Genomic DNA, 19,953 nt, shown 5'->3' with positions numbered 1-19,953 from the left:
ATTCCTGAATAAATAAGAAATCATTTAACAAGAACAGCATGTACATATACTTGGGAATTGGGTAAATCAGGAAAAGCAGAACCTTATTGAATTTATTCAAATAATTTGGGGCCAGAGGCATCTATTCCATCTTTTTAGGCTGTTGGGAAAAGCTACGACTTACAGCTATGACTTTATAGATGGAGACTGACAATTATTGTTTCACAGTAAAAACAATGGCAGTGAGAACATTTTTTAAAAGAGAGCATGAAGAGATGGAATCTAAAAATATTCTAGTGAGATATTAGGAAAATTAGACTTGCAGTTACTTGAAAAGAAAAAATAAAACAGTGGTTGTGTGATGCCCTTGGTCCAGCCATGCAATTCTTGTAGCAAAAGTTAGGAATGTGAGCAGATTATGGTATGAGTTATTCCAGGATATATAACATTTTGATTGTTAAAGAGAAGATGGATGTCAAAGACCTTGTCCACAAAGAATAACAAGTTCAAAAATGAGAACATGTGAAGTGAAGCCAAGTAATGAAGTAGGCCAAAAGGAACTAGGGAAAAATCTTTTAATTCTGAGAAAATGCAAGCCTGAGCGTGTCCAAAAGAGTTAAGTACCAGGAGAAAAATATTACAACAGTTGAACCCTAAGGGAATGGACACACTTAAAGTGAACCCCATGGACTCTTCCCATCTGAAAATCTGTAACATCAGTTGAGCCAAATAGTCTGATCTCACTTCCCAGACTGTAAAAGATTATTCTATGTATGAGGAAAATAGTAATATCTAGGAAAAGCTTGGGTGAGCTGGAAACTTGAAGCCTAATTAGATTGAGGTAATTAGCTGATGTAAGCAAAGGAAGCACTTGGAATAAGTTTTAAATATGCAAAATATTTCAGCAAAACAGATCCAGTAATATTTGAATGTCTTTTGACAAATGGGACAAATTAGCGCCTTGCATCATTAGCTTGGGCATATCCTTATGTTTTCACTGATCATAATTTTCTTTTAAGAATGCCTGGTTAGTGAAGTTTTCAGGCTGAATAGCAATATTGGAGGAAGAGCTGAAAGGTAAGCTGCTGTCTTCCTTCTTGTCTAGCTGTCCTGCTGGTTGTGGCCAAGACCATGTCTGTGCCCTTTCTTATAAGCTTTCCTTCAGACTGAACTTGAGAATACGTGTGGCCAACTGAGAGACAAGAGAAAGACAGTAAATAGACTTAGTTCTGCTGGTTGTGGCCAAGACCATGCCTGTGCCCTTTCTTATAAGCTTTCCTTCAGACTGAACTTGAGAATACGTGTGGCCAACTGAGAGACAAGAGAAAGACAGTAAATAGACTTAGTTCATCTCCAAGCCACGGACTCTGGCTTGACTCAAAATATCTTTAAGTAGTCAGTATTTGGTTGGGAATTTTGAGCTTGGGAGCTAGTTTTTGCTTCAATTCACTGTCAGGAATCATATATTCATGAAAACAAATTAAAAAATTAACTTGCTATATTCTTTGGGCTAATTTCTAGAGCAGTAATGAAACTAAAGTATGCCTGTGTGTGTTTTGAGTGAGAAGAGGCAGGATTCCAACCCAGTTCTGAGTCATCCCTACTGCCAAGGATGAATAGGGAATCAGAGACTTACTTATTGCTAAAAGTCAAATGTTAAAAGACCAAATACTGAACTACTATATTCCAAGACTCACAAATGATGAATGGAGATGTGAAAAATAATGAAGAGATTTTTTTTTCCACCCCATGCATAGATAGTACTTTAAACCAACTCATTTGTGATTTGTGCCATGTTGTCTCATGCGTTTGATTAAGAATCATAAGATCAGGAAGCTTGGGGAAATTTTTTCAAAGAAAAATTTAAATAAGTCATTTCTTTATTTCATATATGTTCATATAGCATAATTTGGTACTTTTAATACAAGAGTAATTTTTAAATCTTCTGCTATAAGAACGTGAAATCTCATTTATATTTTCTTTTCTCTGATTCCCTGACCATTTATCATGAATTAATGTTATGGGCTATAATCAAATACATTTTCCCAAAGTGTCCTAAATTTAAGCTACAACTATATAATATTACTCTGATAGGTAAGACAAAAACAGCCAGCTGCTTCAGGTTAAAATAGTTCCTGTGGACTATATTTACCTGTATGATTGAAACTAACGTTCACTTTTGTTCTTATCTTGATAGTTTTTGCATCATAATCTAGAATCAGAGTTGTACCTAGTAGCATAAATAAATATGTTCATAAAGCATAAGATAATAAGAAGGTCAACTTGAGACTATTTAAAAATTCCAAACTTGATAAAAACAATGAAAGATGCTTTAAAGTTGAGTTTTTGAAAGCCTATTAAAAACAAGGCAGGTATTTTTATAAGACAAGTTGATAACATACTATGCCAAATAAGAGACACTTTGGGATTTGTGTTTTACTCTTTGGCAAATAGAGAATTGCTTACGCCCAGAGAACAGAAAGCAGTATCATTCCTTACAATCCCTGTCTTTAGGAGTTATTTGCTATTATCTTGCTTTTTGACTGCCTTTGGCAAAATGAAGAATTAGAAGGGGCATCATGACAGTACAGAATGCTATTTTTTTTTATGATTTTATTTATTTATTTACTTATTTATTTTTGGCTGTGTTGGGTCTTTGTTGCTATGCACGGGCTTTCTCTAGTTGCGGCAAGCAGGGGCTACTCTTGGTTGTGGTGCACGGGCTTCTCATTGCGGTGGCTTCTCTTGTTGCGGAGAACGGGCTCTAGGCACGTGGGCTTCAGTAGTTGTGGCACACAGGCTCAGTAGTTGTGGCGCATGGGCTTAGTTGCTCCACGGCATGTGGGATCTTCCTGGACCAGGGCTCAAACCCATGTTCCCTGCATTGGCAGGCCAATTCTTAACCACTGCACCACCAGGGAAGTCCCAGAATGCCATTTTTAAGAGGAATAAAGTGATATGAACAAAACTGTTATGCACACCAAATGCAGTAAATGATTTACAGTAACTGTGCAGTCTCTGTGGAAACGAATTGTCAGACAAAGCGAAATGGAGAATTTGAAGAAAACCGAGTTAAAGTAAGATACTAAATTAAAAATTTTGGCAACTTTCAATTCACTTATGGCCTAACTTTCTAAAATCACTGAGACATTAGTTAAGGTAACATTATAATCCTATTTAAGAGAGGTCTATTGTGACAGATGGTTTGTACAGGAAAATATATTAAATCCTGTATTTAATTAACCTTGATTTTTTTGCTATATCTCTGTGGGTCACAGTCACTGACAAAGAGGGAAGTTATCAAAAACAATTATAAGAGGTAATGTGTAATAACTCTTTACTATATGGCAGGCAATCTTTACATGCAAAATCTCTTTCAATTCTCCCAGTGACCATTTTGGGTATATACTATTATTATTTCCACAAGTTGCCCAAGTTTACACAAATAGAAAGTGGCAGAACCTGGGATTAAACCAAGATCTGCCTCATTAAAGACCTTTCACTCAAACACTACACTGTAATGACTTTTTTTTTTTCATCTTGACTGCTGAGTTATTTTAGGATAAAATGTGCATATCAAGCCTGATTGTGAATTGAAGCTATAACTGTGTCTATTTGAATTCCATTGTTCAAAGGCTACCACTTTTTTGTTTCCCTTTCTTTAAGGAGGGAAAACCTAGGGTCATATGTATTAGAGGTCTTTAAGTAATTGATATGAATGGGAATATTTATGCTATTAATTGTTCTGTGTAATACCAATGTGGTTATATTTTTAGATCACTTTGTCCCATATAACTGGTCTCAAATAGCTGGGAGTTTTCTATATAATAAACCAATTGTCCCAGTTCCTAAAATCCTGGCTTAATCAATCACTATATATTTTGACTGAACTCTTATTTTCTGTTTAGTTCTTCAGTGAAAATTTTCTGTAACTGAATATCTTCTAGTTGTTTCTCCACAAAGTTGCAAAATTTTGAGATATGTTAAATTCATTAAATAAACTTGTTGCTTAGTGAAAGCCAACAACTTATTTTGTTGAATGTCATTTTTGGTTTTTACTACTTCTTGTAATGATGTGGGGACCAGAGCGTAAAACTAATAATGTAAGTAGGGTTTGAAGACAACACTAGGAAAAATGTCACTAATCACATTTACCCTCAGTACAGTAGCTCCCCTTTATCTGTGGTTTTGCTTTGCATGGTTTCAGTTACCCATTGTCAACTGCATTCTGAAAATATTAAATGGAAAATTCCGGAAATCAACAATTCATAGATTATAAATTGCACAGCATTCTGTGTAGCGCCGTTCCACTCTATCCCACTCGGAATCCCCAACCATCAACATCATCATGGCTTGATGATTCAGGATAACCGGAGACAGATGATCCTCCATCTGAGGTATCATCAGAAGATCAATAGCAGCCTAATGCTACGTCACAATGCTTATGTCATTTGTCTCACTTCATCTCATCACATAGGCATTTTATCATCTCACATCATCACAAAAAGAAGGATGATTACAATAAGATATTTTGAAAGACCACATTTACATAACTTTTATTACAGTATATTCTCATAATTGTTCTATTTTATTATTAGTTATTATTGTTAGTCTCTTACTGGGCCTAATTATAAGCGATGTATGTACAGTATTCAGTATTATCTGCACATTCAGGCATCCACTGGGCATCTTGGAACATATCCCGAGTGGAAACAGGGACCACTGTAACTCTCCTTTGGGTTTCTGAAACCACTTGTTTGCACATTTTCCACAACTCAAAGGTAATCCATAAGTAGTTAATATTATTTATTAATAATTTATTACATGATAACATAAACTTTTTATTTATTTTTTATACAGCATGTCCTTGTTACTTATCTATTTTATACATATTAGTGTATATAGGTCAATCCCAATCTCCCAATTCATCCCACCACCATCACCCTCACCCCCGCTTTCCCTCTTTGGTGTCCATACGTTTGTTCTCTACAACTGTGTCTCAACTTCTGCCTGGCAAACCTGTTCATCTCTACCATTTTTCTAGACTCCACATACATGCGTTAATATATGACATTTGTTTTTCTCTTTCTGACTTACTTCACTCTGTATGACAGTCTCTAGGTCCATCCACATCTCTACAAATGACCCAATTTCGTTCCTTTTTATGGCTGAGTAATACTCCATTGTATATACTTACCACATTTTCTTTATCCGCTTGTCTGTTGATGGGCGTTTAGGTTGCTCCCATGACCTGGCTATGGTAAACAGTGCTGCAATGAACATTGGGGTGCATGTGTCTTTTTGAATTATGGTTTTCTCTGGGTATATGCCCAGTAGTGAGATTGCTGGGTCATATGGTAATTCTATTTTTAGTTTTTTAAGGAACCTCCATGCTGTTCTCCATAGTGGCTGTATCAATTTACATTCCCACTAACAGGGCAAGAGGGTTCCCTTTTCTCCACTCCCTCTCCAGCATTTGTTTTTTCTAGATTTTTCTGATGATGCCCATTCTAACTGGTGTGAGGTGATAGTATGATAGTATTAAGTATAATACTTTTATTGTGCCTAGGTTTAACATAAGCTAAATAAAATCTTGTTGTATCTGTTGCAAATTTGTCAGCAAGGAAAGTAACTTGATGTGAAGAAACTTTTAAGGAAAGAAAATGCAAATGAGATAAGAGCTTTAGGTGAACTTTAAAAAATAATTTTAAGAATGTCTACCTAAAATTAATCTCTCCAGATATTCGACAACTTGAAAGTTAGAACAGTACTAAGGTAAATTATGTGATGGAAGGTTTATGGAAAGTGGATCCCAAGAAAAGAGTTTTGTGCATGGTCAGGATTGACTAAGTTTAAAATAAGTTTAATCAAGTAAATGAATTTTAAAAGTAAGCCAATGCAAAACTTGAATTTGGCTTTTCTCTCTGTTAAGAAGACAAGTTTTCTTAAGATGTTGATCTGCCTTTGATAACAGATTTTAAGTTTCTTTACCTTTTAAGTGATCTGTTCTGTATTTGCCTTTGAAATCTTTTATTGTTACTTTGGCTAAGTGAATAACTGCTGTTTCACAGTGACCTGTTATCCTATCTGACTGAGTGTTTTAAACACTTTTGATTTTTTTTTGACAAATCTTCCCAAATCAAATTTTAATGAAGTTCCTTTGACCTCTAGCTAACGCTGGGATGATTCAAAGGGCCCCTGAAACACCCCAAAGAGAGATATTAACTAATTAGGTTGACTTGATATATTGAATTCCATGGGAAATGTTGTCAAATAAGTAATAAATCTTCTTAGGTTATATAGTATGGCAAATGATATAGGTATTCAAGGGATTATATGGAGTTCCTAAAATTTGATATGTCCTGGTAAAATGTTATCAGTCATAATTCTAGTTATTATCTGAAAATGTTGTATGTCACAGCAGTAACCAAGTTACTTTGTCAGTTGCATTGTAATCAGATTTAAATGTGCCTTCTTAAGTCTTTTGTCATTATAGACAAGTTATGGTTTCACTCTGATGCCTTTTCAAAAATGCTTCCTCTTCAAGAAGATTTATAGAAAGGACTTTTGGCTAAATATAAGTTTCTGACTTTCAGACCATAATGTTGAATGGGGTAAGAAATTGAAAAATTCTAATGGAAAAGCTGATGGCTTCATAAAGCTATTAACAAAAAGAATTAGTTACATAGGACTGAGTGATATGGTGAATATGGTTATAATTTTTATGGTTTCTATCTGAAAAATGACTGGTTTAAATCTGGGTTTTCCAGGTATAAGGAAAACCTTCCCCTTAAACTAATTATGACTTACAGTAATTTGGTAAACTATACCTTTGTAAGCAGAATTGAAACATTTATCTTTTTCTCTCTTCCTGGTTGATCCTGCCAGTAGCATATGCTTGTCTGGAAGATTAAGCCATGTATGTCTAAGTATGCATGGTCAGTATGATAAAACTGCAGATGGCTCATTACATCGGTATGGTACCTTTGGTCACTCGTTATTACAACTGGATTATAACTAGTTATACTCATCATTGTTTTAATTTGTTCTTTGTTTCCAAATTGTCTGTGCTTTGTGTCTCCCTGCTGCACTATGTCTTTGTCAATATTACTAGATACATTACTTACATCCTGTCTATTCTATAAGATTGTTGTCTCTTACAGTACCCAATGTGTAACCAGGCCTCCAACAAAATTTCTATGGCTAAACATCTTGAGAAAACAGATCACTTTTATAACATAAAATAATTGTAATAGTCTGATTCTAGGTATGGGAAGAAGCAACAAGGGAAAATGTCTCCTGGACTATAATTAGATAGAGGATCCAGAGAGTTTTTAATTATCAATAGGGCCTAATCCAAAAACTAGCACTTGGGGTGGCATATCAAGAATTTTCACCTGATCTGGGATGAGCCTCCTAGAACCACGGGACAAAATTTGATCATGAAATGTCTCCCAAATATTGGTCAAATTCCTGACCAAGAGGAGAGGATCTGAGAAATGGAATATTTCCTGCCATATCAGTCATCAGAGATGGTAGCTTTCCAATGTGAGGAAAGCCCTGAGGAAACTCAGGAAGGAGAAGAATATCTGCCATCTAGCAGCCATCAGACGGCAGCCACTCCCTACGGTGAGCCCTGAGGAAACTCAGGATATGAGAATACAGGATACAGGTCCCAGATAGCTGAGCTGCATATCAAGGGAATGATTTCAGTGATCCCAGACTCTTGCAACTTCTCATACATAGAAAAGCACTAAACTCCTTAACTTGAGATGCTGCCTCCTGGGCTTGAAGTCCTCAAAATTCCCGCCAAATAAATCATAACTCTCATCTTTTAGATTGTGAATTTTTTTTAAGTCTACAGGTGTAAAGGACACACTTTCCAGAGAGGAACAAAAGAAACAACCTTTGGAATGCTGGCACAGATGGTGGACACTCCCAGAAAGATCCATCTGACAAAGCAATTAGAACAGTTGTCACCCCTTTTTCCACAAGACTGTGGAATGGACGTTGACAGTGGGGAATTGTGATCAATGAAACTAAAACTGGTTCTTTGAAAAGGTAAAGAAAATTGGTAAACCCTTAGCCAGACTCATCAGGAAAATAAGGGAGAGGGCTCAAATCAATAAAATGAGAAATGAAAAAGAAGTTACAATATACACCACAGAAATACAAAGGATCTTAAGAGACTACTACAAGCAACTGTAGGCCAATAAAATGGACAACCTGGAAGAAAAGGACAAATTCTTAGAAAAGTACAATCTCCCAAGTCTGAACCAGGAAGAAATAGAAGATATGAACAGATTAATCACAAGTACTGGAATTGAAACTGTGATTTAAAAACTCCCAAGAAACAAAAGTCCAGGACCAGATGGCTTCACAGGTGAATTCTATCAAACATTTACAGAAGAGTTCACACCTAGCCTTCTGAAATTATTCCAAAAAATTGCAGAGGAAAGAACACTCCCAAACTCATTTTATGAGGCTGCCATCACCCTGATACCAAAACCAGACAATGATACCACAAAAAAGAAAATTACAGGCCAAAATCACTAATGAAAATAGACACAAAATCCTCAACAAAATAGCAATCTGAATCCAGCAACACATTAAAAGGATCATACACCATGATCAAGTAGGATTTATCCCAGGATGCAAGCATTTTTCAATATCCACAAATCAATCAGTGTGATACACCACATCAACAGATTGAAGAATAAAAACCATATGATCATCTCACTAGATGTAGAAAAGGCTTTTGACAAAATTCAGCACCATTCATGAAAATATTCTCCAGAAAGTGGGCATAGAGGGAAAATATCTCAACATAAAAGGCCATATATGACAAACCTAGAAATAAACATACCTAAGGAAACAAAAGACCTGTACTCTGAAAACTATGAGACACTGATGAAAGAAACCAAAGACAACATAAACAGATGGAAAGATATGCCATGCTTTTGGATTGGAAGAATCAATATTGTCAAAATGCCTATACTACAAGAATCTATAGGGAAGCAAAAATAGCAACAGGAAAGGCAAATATATAGTAAGGATTGAAGATCACTTAAATAAGATAATATGTAGATTAAAAAACAATACCATATTATAAAAGTGACTATAAGTACAATAAAGAGTAAAAGGGTAAGCTTGAAGACGTAAAATAGTACATCAAAAACCCAAAATGTTGGGGAGGGAAATTAAAAATGTAGATCTTTAGAATGTGTTTAAGCTTACATAATTATCAGTTAAAACAAGTAGATATAATTATCAGTCAACATACATGAACCCCATGGTAACCACAAATCAAAAACCTAATATGGATTCGTAAAAACCAAAAAGAAAGAAACTCAAGCATACTACAAAAGAAAATCATCAAACCACAACAGGAAAAACAAAAAGAAGAAGAAATGCACGAAGAAGAACTAAAAAAACAACTGGAAAACAAGGAAGAATGGCAATAAGTACATACCTATCAATAATTACTTTAAATATCGATGGACTAAATGCTCTGATCAAAAGACACAGGGTGGCTAATTGGATAAAAAAAAAACAAGACTCTTCAATATGCTGCCTACAAGAGACTCACTTCAAGGCAAAAGACACAAACTGAAAGTGAAGAAATGGAATAAGATATTTCGTGCAAATGGAAATGATGAGAAAGCTGGGGTAGCAATACTCATATCAGACAATATAGACTTTAAACAAAGGCTATAACAAAAGACAAAGAATAGCATTGTATACTGATAAAGGGATCAATACAAGAAGAGGATATTACACTTGTTAACACATATGCACCCAGTACAGGAGCAGTTAAATATATAAAGTAAATACTAACAAACATAAATAGAGAAATTGACAATAAGGCTATATTAGTAGGAGACAAACTTATGGTTACTAAAAGGGAGGGGGGAGGGACAAATCAGGGCTGTGGATTAACAGATACAAACCACTATACATAAAATAGATAAGCCAAAAGGATTCTTATATAACATAGGGAATTATACCCAGTATCTTCTAAAAATCTATAATGGAATATAATCTGCAAAAATGCTGAATCACCATCCTACATACCTGAAACTTAAGCAATATTGTAAATCAACTATACTTCAATGTAAGCAAAAAAGAATCTGTGAAGAGAATCATAGTAAGTGTTACTGCTTGACCTAGGCACAAGATGTATTCCTAAAAATCAGGGAAAATAATCCAGCATGTCTTCTTAAAAGCAAAGTAGAAAAAAGTTAAAAACCAAAAACTGTTTGAGAGAGAAACGTCAATTTGACCTTATTTTATAATATTTATTTTTCTCCTCTGTTTAGACAGGAGTCACATTAGACATAAGAAATGAGGAAGTGATAAAAGTTAAAGGAATCAATACATTTAATATCTGACTCTTAAAATGAATAAATTAAAATTGGTCTCATTACATTATTCTCAATAGTATTTTATAGATTAGTAACAATGATTCTTCTAATTTCTATAGAATTTGAATTTTTACAAAGCACATTTGCATCCAATATGTCTTTGATCTTCTCAACTGTACAAGGAAGGACAGTTATTATTATCACTGTTATACAGATGAAAAAACTGAGTGCCAGACCTTTAAATGCATTGTCCAAAGTCACAGGCTGGAACTTGAACCTTGGTCATCTAATTTTAGAATTTGATTGATGCTTTTTTTCCATATTTAAACTATTTAGCTTTCCCCCTCCTTAGTTTTAAAAAGGTTGGCACCAAGAACTATTGCCTTTTTTGCTTCTTAAATATCTTCTCAAAGTTGAGGTTATACACAAAATAACTATATTTTTAAACTTTATAATACCTATTGACCTTATTTTTTCACAAAGCCTATTTTTATATAAATGGCAATTAGACCATTTAAACACTTTCCCCCCACCCTAATATTAAAAATAAAAACCAACAAAAAACCCCACTCAGTCAGGTATGTTTGACCAGAAACCTCTTGGTCTCTAATATCAGTGCTATGTAAAAAAGTTAAGTCAACTCAGTGAGATGGAACATTTCAGCCAGAACAATAAACTGGACGATTGGATTTAATTCAAAAACAAGTCACCTGCAATCCTCCTACCAATGATTCTTAGACTCTGTGTATAAATTCAGCTTCAGTTAGGAAGTAAAGAAGGGGCATAGCTTTCTATTTAATAAAATACCTGTGTTCTAGCCCGTGAGAATCTTGACCTCTAAAAAATCTTTTGTTTCATAAAATATGTATTTTCATTATTTAACCTATTCTATAAAAGCCTGCATGACGGTGGAGATTTTTATCTAACTTTGTTCACTGTTGTAACTCTGATGTCTAAAACAATGTCTGGCACATGGTAGATATTCTACATATATTTTTTGAATGAATGAAGAAAACTCATAAGCAAAGATTTAGTAAAGAAATTGGTTTCCCATCTACTTTTAAATAACATGGGTATGTAGGCAGGATTTTGGTCATCGATAGCAGTTTTAAAATCTATTCCTCCTCTGTTCTTCACCATATCCTCAACTCTGATGCCTCCACTTATTTGACATAATCCCTACTGCCTGCAAACTCAGTGATGTAGTCAGGTGAGGATGGAATCCTATCTTTTCCACAGTCTTTCATCTTTTCACTCACCTCCGATAACGTGTTTTTCTACCACCTATTCTAACTGCCTTCCATTAATCTGATGAACACTAACATTGACTTCTTGTCAGCTAAGCACTTACTGCATTACCTCCTGTAAACAGTTGGACCCCAGACAGGCGTATTTCTCTAGAACAGCTGCTAATAAAGTTAGCAGCAGTCTTGTGAAAATTGCAAGGAAATTATCTAAATATTAAATTAATATACATGATCTAAAATGAAAAATAACATGCAATACAGTATCAATCACAACAGAATACTTATTGCTAAACTTCAAGTTAACATTCTTTGCTAAATATTAGCAATTCTACTTTACTTAATTATATCGAACAAATTGCCAAAAGAAAGTTAACTCTTGTGTTTCTGAAAAATTCTATTCTCATTTGCATGCAAATTTAGGCTGCTGTCTGATGAACTTTGGCATCTAAGTTTGGGTAGGTCTTGTTCTACTGGTATGCACTTTCCAAAATTAATGTTCTTTAGTTTTTTTCAATGTCTAAATGAATTATGGAACTTATCAAAGAGAAAAATTAGTCATATTAAAATATGCATTTTATGCCTTTATGGATAAACATACTTTAATTATTTAGTATTCAGAAAATAATCCACCAGAATGGTTTTAATTGTGTAGTCTTTTTGTCCATTGACTCATAATATCTCTCAAATTTAATTGTTCTGTATATATTATAGTTGGCAGTGTTCAGCTTGAGCTTAAAGCCTAATCTAATAACCCTGTCTGAAGCAGATTTACAACAGAGAACACTTTGGAGGGAAACCTCACTACCTCCTTTTTCTCAAATAGATTATTTTGATGTGCACATTGGTCAATAGCACACTCTTTCTGTGTTGGCATTAAATTGCACTCAAATTTCTCTAACTGATAATAATAAAAACAAAATGTCATTATTAACTATTTGAGAATATATTCCTTTGCTTTATGTCCCAACTCCAGGACTAAACTTTTTATCTCTCCCCAAGACCTATAGGTTTTGCATCATTTTTCAAATATCTGAATGCACTCATTCCCTTTACTTTTTAAAAGGAGTCATTAATTCCTACATTTTAGTATAATAATTTATTTTTAAACAGATACTCCCTACTCCATTTCTAAAATGCCGTTTTAAAATTACGTTTTTAATCAACATCACAAACATCCCTGAATAAATCATATCTCAGCAACTTCAAAATTCTGCATGCCACCTTTCCTTCCCTATTTAACCCTGAATTGAACAAAATCTCAAGTATTTTAACATTTAAAATAAAAGATATTAATTTATGAGGATGTGAACCTAAACTTATCTGATTCATAGTGAAATGAAGCTTTAAATTTTGCTCCCGACAGAATTCTTTATAGGCAAACATTTCTTGAATTACATCCAAATTAGTTTAGTTTTTCAGAGTCCAAAATAACTTTTAATAAGATAGTTTTACACTCATGAGATAATCTACCACATGCACTTTGAGGATAAGGTTGAATGTTCTTCCAGTTTCAAACCTATTAATGTTAAAAGAGCATGTGTCACTAAAATCGCTCAGTCTAATCTGGAGGTCATAGCATAGCTGAAAATCTGGTTCTCTAGAGAAGTTTTGGCAAATTATGGCCTTAGGTCAAATTTGACCTGCCACCAATTTTGTAAATACAGTTTTATTGGAATAAAGCTCCACTTATTTGTGTTTGTATTGTCTATGCTTTCACACTACAATGGCAGCAGAGACTGTTTGGCTCCCAAGGCCTGAACTATTTATCACCTATAGGCTCTTTACAGAAAATGCTCTAGAACATCATATAATTACATCAAGATTGCCATATACCTCATTATCGTTATCAGAAGATTATGTCTATTTTCAAATTCTTATGTAACCCATTGATACTTTACAAATCAACTGATTGTATTATTTTTGTCAGCTACATAGCTCAGAAAAGTAAACAGTACACATTAAAAAACTGTAAAAATGTTTTAAAGAAGGAAGCAACAGTGTTTCTTAAAAAAAAGTAAATCAACCCAGGGTCCATGATATATCATACAGCAGAAGGTAGAATTTTAAATGTTTCTCAGATGTGGAATAGTAGAATGAAGAAAATTGCAGAGGAATATGTGTTTGGGTCTAATGGAAGGAATTATACAATGAGAAAGCTAGCCTTGTAAGCAGGAGTTTTTATTTCTTTACTAAATAATTTAAAAATATATTTTTGGAGTAAGATTAAATACAAATAATTTAAAATTTAATCACGACAAAGAACTAAGTAAAATATTTTAATAAATTTATCATCTAACATCATTTACATGTTGTAACTAATTTAATTTTGTGTGTTAAAAAGTGGATAATTTATAGAGGAGATGAATAATAATTAGTTGAAATAAGGAAAAGAATTTGTAGTTAAATATTGGTGCTAAAGCAGTAAAATTCAATATCTCAAGTTATTTTGAATAAGGATCTTGCTTATTCTATTTGAAATAGTTAACCTAACTCATTATACTCCAGAAGAACAATTTGAACCTATCACAAATAAATTAATAAAAAGATAAATAAATAAGACTTTATTAATCTCCATAGGAACTGCTACTTTAAAGGTCATCTATGACTCCCATGTTGGTAAATTCAAAGATTAATTCTAATTCCTCATATTTCTTGACTTATCATCAGCATTTGACACTGTAGGTCACTTTCTCTTTTTTTTCCCTTGTTGTCTTGGTTCCCTCCAGGATCATGCACTCACCAAATTGTCTTTCTGCCATGCTAGTCACATCTTCCCAATCTCCTCTGTTGGTTCCTTCTCTTCTCCCTGCCTTCATTGGTTGAGTACCCCAGGGCTCAGTTTCACACCTTTAAATAGCATCTACCTTCCAAAGACTACCAGATCTGTATCTCCAGGCTAAGCCTCTTCCTCAATCTTCAGCATCTCCGCTTGGTATCTAATGAACATTTCAAACTCATATCAGAGTTCCTTATTTTCTCACCTGAATCTGCTCTACTCCCAACATTCAGTATCATCCTTCCAGTTGCTCAGGCTAAAAAACATGTAGTTATCCTTGATTTTTCTCTCTCATACTCCATTTTAACTTTTTCAGAAATACTGGGTATAACATAGAAATACACTCATAATCAGCCATTTCTCAACATTGCCATAGTTACCAGTCTGATTTGAGCCCTATCACCTTTCATCTGGATTGTTGTATGTTTTCTCTGTAAGATATATAGACTTATTCCACATAAGGGCTGTTCAGTTAATCATTTTTTGTCCAATCATGCTTGAAAAAACTTTTTAGACAATAATTCCATATATACTTTCTTCTTTTCACTCAAACACACAATAAATATGTTATAATATGTTATTTTCATCATTTAACATGAAACAGAGTTTCTAATCAATGCCTGTATTTGGAACAAATTTGGATTGAATGTCATAATTGGATGAAACTAAAATGTTTTTCTTTGCAAATGTACACCAATAAGCAAGATAAAAAGATAGCATCCTCTAAATCCTTCAGTTTATTTGACTGCATGCTATTTTCATGTGTTTCAAAGGGCCTGTATACTCTATGGTTATCATCAAACACTTGTGACTCTAATATTGAAGACCTGCTCAGGAGGTGATCACCTGATTTCCACAATCTTCCAGAGAATGACTTCTTTGTACCCTTCTTCTACTAATTTCACCAACCTTAATCCACTAATGTTCTTTTCTTTGGGAAATACAATAAACCTCTATTATCTTTGTTTTCATGTACAAAATATATTTATTTACTTTCAATTTTTTATGATATAAATTTGTTTTCAGTTAACTGATACATAATTCTATCTATGAAAGCTGTTTGGGGTATTTTGGGTGACATGAAATATCTAATAATTTTTCCCACTAGAATTAATGAAAACGTTTTTTCATTTACTAATTTTTCACCTAGCGGAAGAGCTTTCAGGAACAAATTAAAATTATTGAGAAAGAAATAGGTGTACTTGTATAAAGGGCTCATTTAGAAATAAATGCAGAAAAGGTCTCCACATCATTCTTAAATGTAACTGTTTGGGTGTGGATTTTCACTGCCACTCTCAAATAACTCTTAGAACTATTATAATTTAGAATTTAGACACAGATGTAATTCAGAAAAATGCAGTTTTGCCGCAGACCGGCTGCAGAAAGCTAGAAGTTCCTGGCGGTGAGGGGTAAGGAACTGAAAAGCACGAGTATGGGGTCAGAAGGGCCAAGACAACTGATGGTTGCAAGGCGAGTTTATTCAAAGAGCATGAATGTATATATAGGTTTAGTATGGAACGAATATTAGACAATAAATCAGTAAACCTTGTATTTCCACATAATTCTGTCGCCACTATCTATGTGCCACTATCTATGCGTCAGCATGCCTTATGGGCCATTCTCTGGAGATACAGACTTCCTCCTCAGGGCAGCACATCCTTCTTCTGGGGAACAACCAGGGGCTCTTAGATCCAGAGCAGGCACCTGGAACGAAACTGGCCGCAAGCCATTTTCCTCTTTTACGCTCAATACCGCAGCGTCAGGAGTGCATACCAAGAAAGAGACAAGCAGTTCTCCGGAAAGCAGAAAGCTGAATAAGCTTACAGCTTGGGGGCCACCACATTTCCCCCTTTTTGTATTATTTTTTAAAGCTTGATAATGTAGTTTTAAGCCATGAACATCCTGACGCAAGACAGCGAAGCGCCCCATTACAAATCTAACAACACAAGGTAATAAACCGATCGCCAATAAAAGTAGTACACCAATTGATATCAGGCCTGAGAGCCCTCCATGAATCCATTGTATCGGATTTAGCCCTTGTAGTTGATCTAATAATCCTTGAATCAAATTCTGGGGTCCATCTTCGTCCAGGTGGGCCTCTTGAATAGCTTGTATTTCGGCATTTAACTTTTGAATATCAAGGCTAATGTGTCCATCAGTCCATACACTTAATATATGCATTTTTACTTTTTCCCAATCCCATTGTGAATCATTATATAAATGTTGAGTTACACAAATCCAGGTATATTTGGCATGACAAATCAAATGCATTTTTAATTTTAAAGCCATAACTTGATCCCCTATTCCTATTAGAACATTTTTTAATTCATCTACTTCCGTTTTTAGTTGGGTATCAATATGACTTTGTAGGGCTAATGCCACGCTAGTATTTTTAGATAACTGATTAACATAATGAGCCTGGTGAATAGTTTGTGAAAGAGCAATCCCAGCAGTGGCCGCAGTAGCAGTTAAAGCTGCTAAGGCTAGGATTGCACATATTAGAACACCTATAAATCTCTTTGGTCGTTTTAATGCTTCAGTCAATTCCAGCCAGGCTTGCATGCCAGTGTTATGATACCATGGTTCAGACAAATTAACAGGTAACATTATATAAGAAGGTTGCTTCATAATCATAACAGATGTAGATCCTTTAACAGGCAAAACACAACTACTAAAGATACAATTAACACAAGTAATATTATAACCTATAGGATTCATAGTGTTTTCTACAATTAAATCTCCAATCAATAAAGCATAAGGAGGAGCGACGCAAGTAATCACCGGTCTATAAGAAAAGGATAAGGCAAGTTTCCAGAATTCCCATTGCTTGTAAAAAACAAGGCTGTTGTTATTAACGGGGACAGAAGAAACTAGTATGGTGCCATTATCATAATCTAGAGTACAGCAGACAGAGGCTTTAGTCCATGTATCATTACAAACAGGAAAATCAGACTGCGGGAATTCAGAAGCCATAAAAGCAGGAAATTGTAGTCCTGTGACAGTCTTTACGACCGTAATTTGATGTCCAGCTAATAACGTCCCTTGATTACCTATGGTAGTTTCAATACACAAATAATGTCCAGTATCTTCAATCCTCAAGCGATATATGCATAGAGAATGATCCAACGAAGTATTAGAAGCAAGCTTAGTTACTCTAGCATTCATGTGAATGGGAACGTTATCCTTATACCAAAATACAAAGGTGGATAAATCTTCTCGTCTAGAAACAGTCTGTTTGCAAGGAAGACAAATATTAGATCCCACAGCTTTATAATTTTACAGGATTATCAGAAATCCAAGTTATAGGGTCAGCATGTGGTGGAGGAGAATCCAAGGCCCCTAGAAAAAACCCAAGCCTGTTTTATCCCATTTATTATCAGTCTGTAAGGGTAATTTATTTCCCTGTTGATTTTTTCCCAAACCATTCCTAGGATCATACCCTTGATTTAACAATATATTAGTTACAGTAGGGTTGGGACTAAGCAATAGGATTCCCATTTGTTGTAATATATCTCTTCCCCAAAGGTTAACTGGCAATCCGGGCAATACGTAGGGTTTGAATATTCCTTGATTACCTTCAGCATCTTGCCAATGTAGGTATTGCGAACTTTGTTGTGGAGAATTAGATTGGCCAATACCTTGCAACTGTGTAATGGTTTGGTGCACGGGCCAATTTTTTGGCCAATGTATAAACGAAATAACAGAAACATCAGCACCAGTATCTAATAACCCAGAAAAAGGCCTTCCATTTATTTTTAATACCAATTGTGGTCTTTCCCTACCAATTTGTTGAATCCAATAAACTGCATCAGAGGAACCGAAAGCCCCAGTTCTTCTTTTGTTATGTTGTAAAATTTTTCCTTCTGGTATATATGGAATTAATAGAAGCTGAGCTATTCGCATACCGGGCGTGATAAGAAAAGATCCTTTTGATGTTTGAACCATAACCTTTAATTCCCCTTCATAATCAGCATCAATCACCCCAGGAATAATAGTTAAGCCTTTCATAGACATACTACTTCTTCCAAGGATTATACCAACCGTTCCCTGGGGTAAAGGCCCAAAAGTTCCCGTAGGAAGGGCTTGGGTCCCATATCCGAGGTTAATAAGAATTGGGTGGAGGCACAGAGGTCCAGTCCTGCACTATTTGGCGTGGCCCTTTGAAGGGAGGAGATTCCACTCCCTGAGGAACAAAGGTCTGAGCTGGAGGCGGTGGAGCAGGTTGTGGGGGGATTATTGACATTGCTCCAATTGTTTGATGGGGCCGGAGCAGGCCCCTCCGGAAGTTTCCCGACAAGGGAGTTCCATCTTTACGAGTCACTGATCGACATTCTTTAGCCCAATGCCATCCTCTTTGGCATCGGGGACAAATTGTGGGAGGAGGAGATTTACCTTGAGGCACAGAATTTACGACAGGCATATTAGGAGTATCAACAGTACAATTTTTTGCAAAATGACCTGGCTTCCCACATTTAAAACAGTTTTTACTTTTAGCATTTGGCCCAAATCCTGCCTTAGTTAGGGCTGCAGCTATAGCTGCTCCCTGTAAGTAAGATGATCCAATATCAGAACAAACTCGAATATAATCCTCTAAATTTCCTTTCCTTTTCCATGGACGTATAGCTGCTTGACAAATACTATTAGCATTTTCGAAAGCCAATTGTTTGACGATAATTGCTCCAGAAGGACCATCAGAAATAATTCTATTAACAGCCTGTAATAATCTAGCCACAAAATCAGCATAAGGTTCATCTGCCCCTTGCCTTATTTTAGCAAGGTGTTCAGTCCTAGTGGAGACAGGTAAATGTTTCCATGCATGTAGAGCTATATGATTGATCTGAGCATAAGCCACAAAAGGGAAAGCTAATTGATCCTGTAATAACTGATGTTGTCCTTCCCCAATCAACATCTCATAATTTACTAGCACATTATGTGCAGTATTTCTTTCAGCTTGTTCAGCAGCCTTTTCATAATATTCTGATTTCCAAAGTAAATAGTCGCCACCAGTGAGACAAGCACGAGCAATAGATTTCCAGTCTGCTGGAGGCAATGCTTCTGTTGCAATAGTATCCAACATAGTAATAGTGAAAGGGGCTATAGGCCCATATTGTGCACAGGCTGCTTTTAAATCTTTCAAAACCTTAAAGGAGAGACGCTGATATTCCCGATTATTTTGTTGTGGATTTTGAGGATTGGGTCGTTCCACCACCGGGCAGCAGAATAAAGGATCCTCCCCTCTATTAAGAGCTCCCCGTACTGCTTGTTGTAAAGGACTAAGCTTAGGAGGGATAGGGACAGAGACATGTAATTGCTGTAACCGCGGAAGAATATTTTCATCAGGATATTTTTCAGCCTCATATTTGGCTTCTTCACCCGCTAAATCAAAAGAAAAGTCATCATCATCAAGTGAATTAACACTCTTTATCCTCGGTGGCAACGGAGGAGCAGTAGCTACTGCAGCAATATGTTCCACAGATTTAGCTGTTAATTTTGGAACTGAATCATAAATTGGATTAAAACAATCTCTTATTAAATTCCACAAGCTAAAAATGGAAACTGAAACAGAAGATGGTCCATGTGCTTCATG

This window comes from Eschrichtius robustus, chromosome 13, assembly GCF_028021215.1.
Source record: "Eschrichtius robustus isolate mEscRob2 chromosome 13, mEscRob2.pri, whole genome shotgun sequence".
In the NCBI taxonomy this organism is placed as follows: Eukaryota; Metazoa; Chordata; class Mammalia; order Artiodactyla; family Eschrichtiidae; genus Eschrichtius; species Eschrichtius robustus.
Note: the sequence above shows the minus strand (reverse complement) of the source record.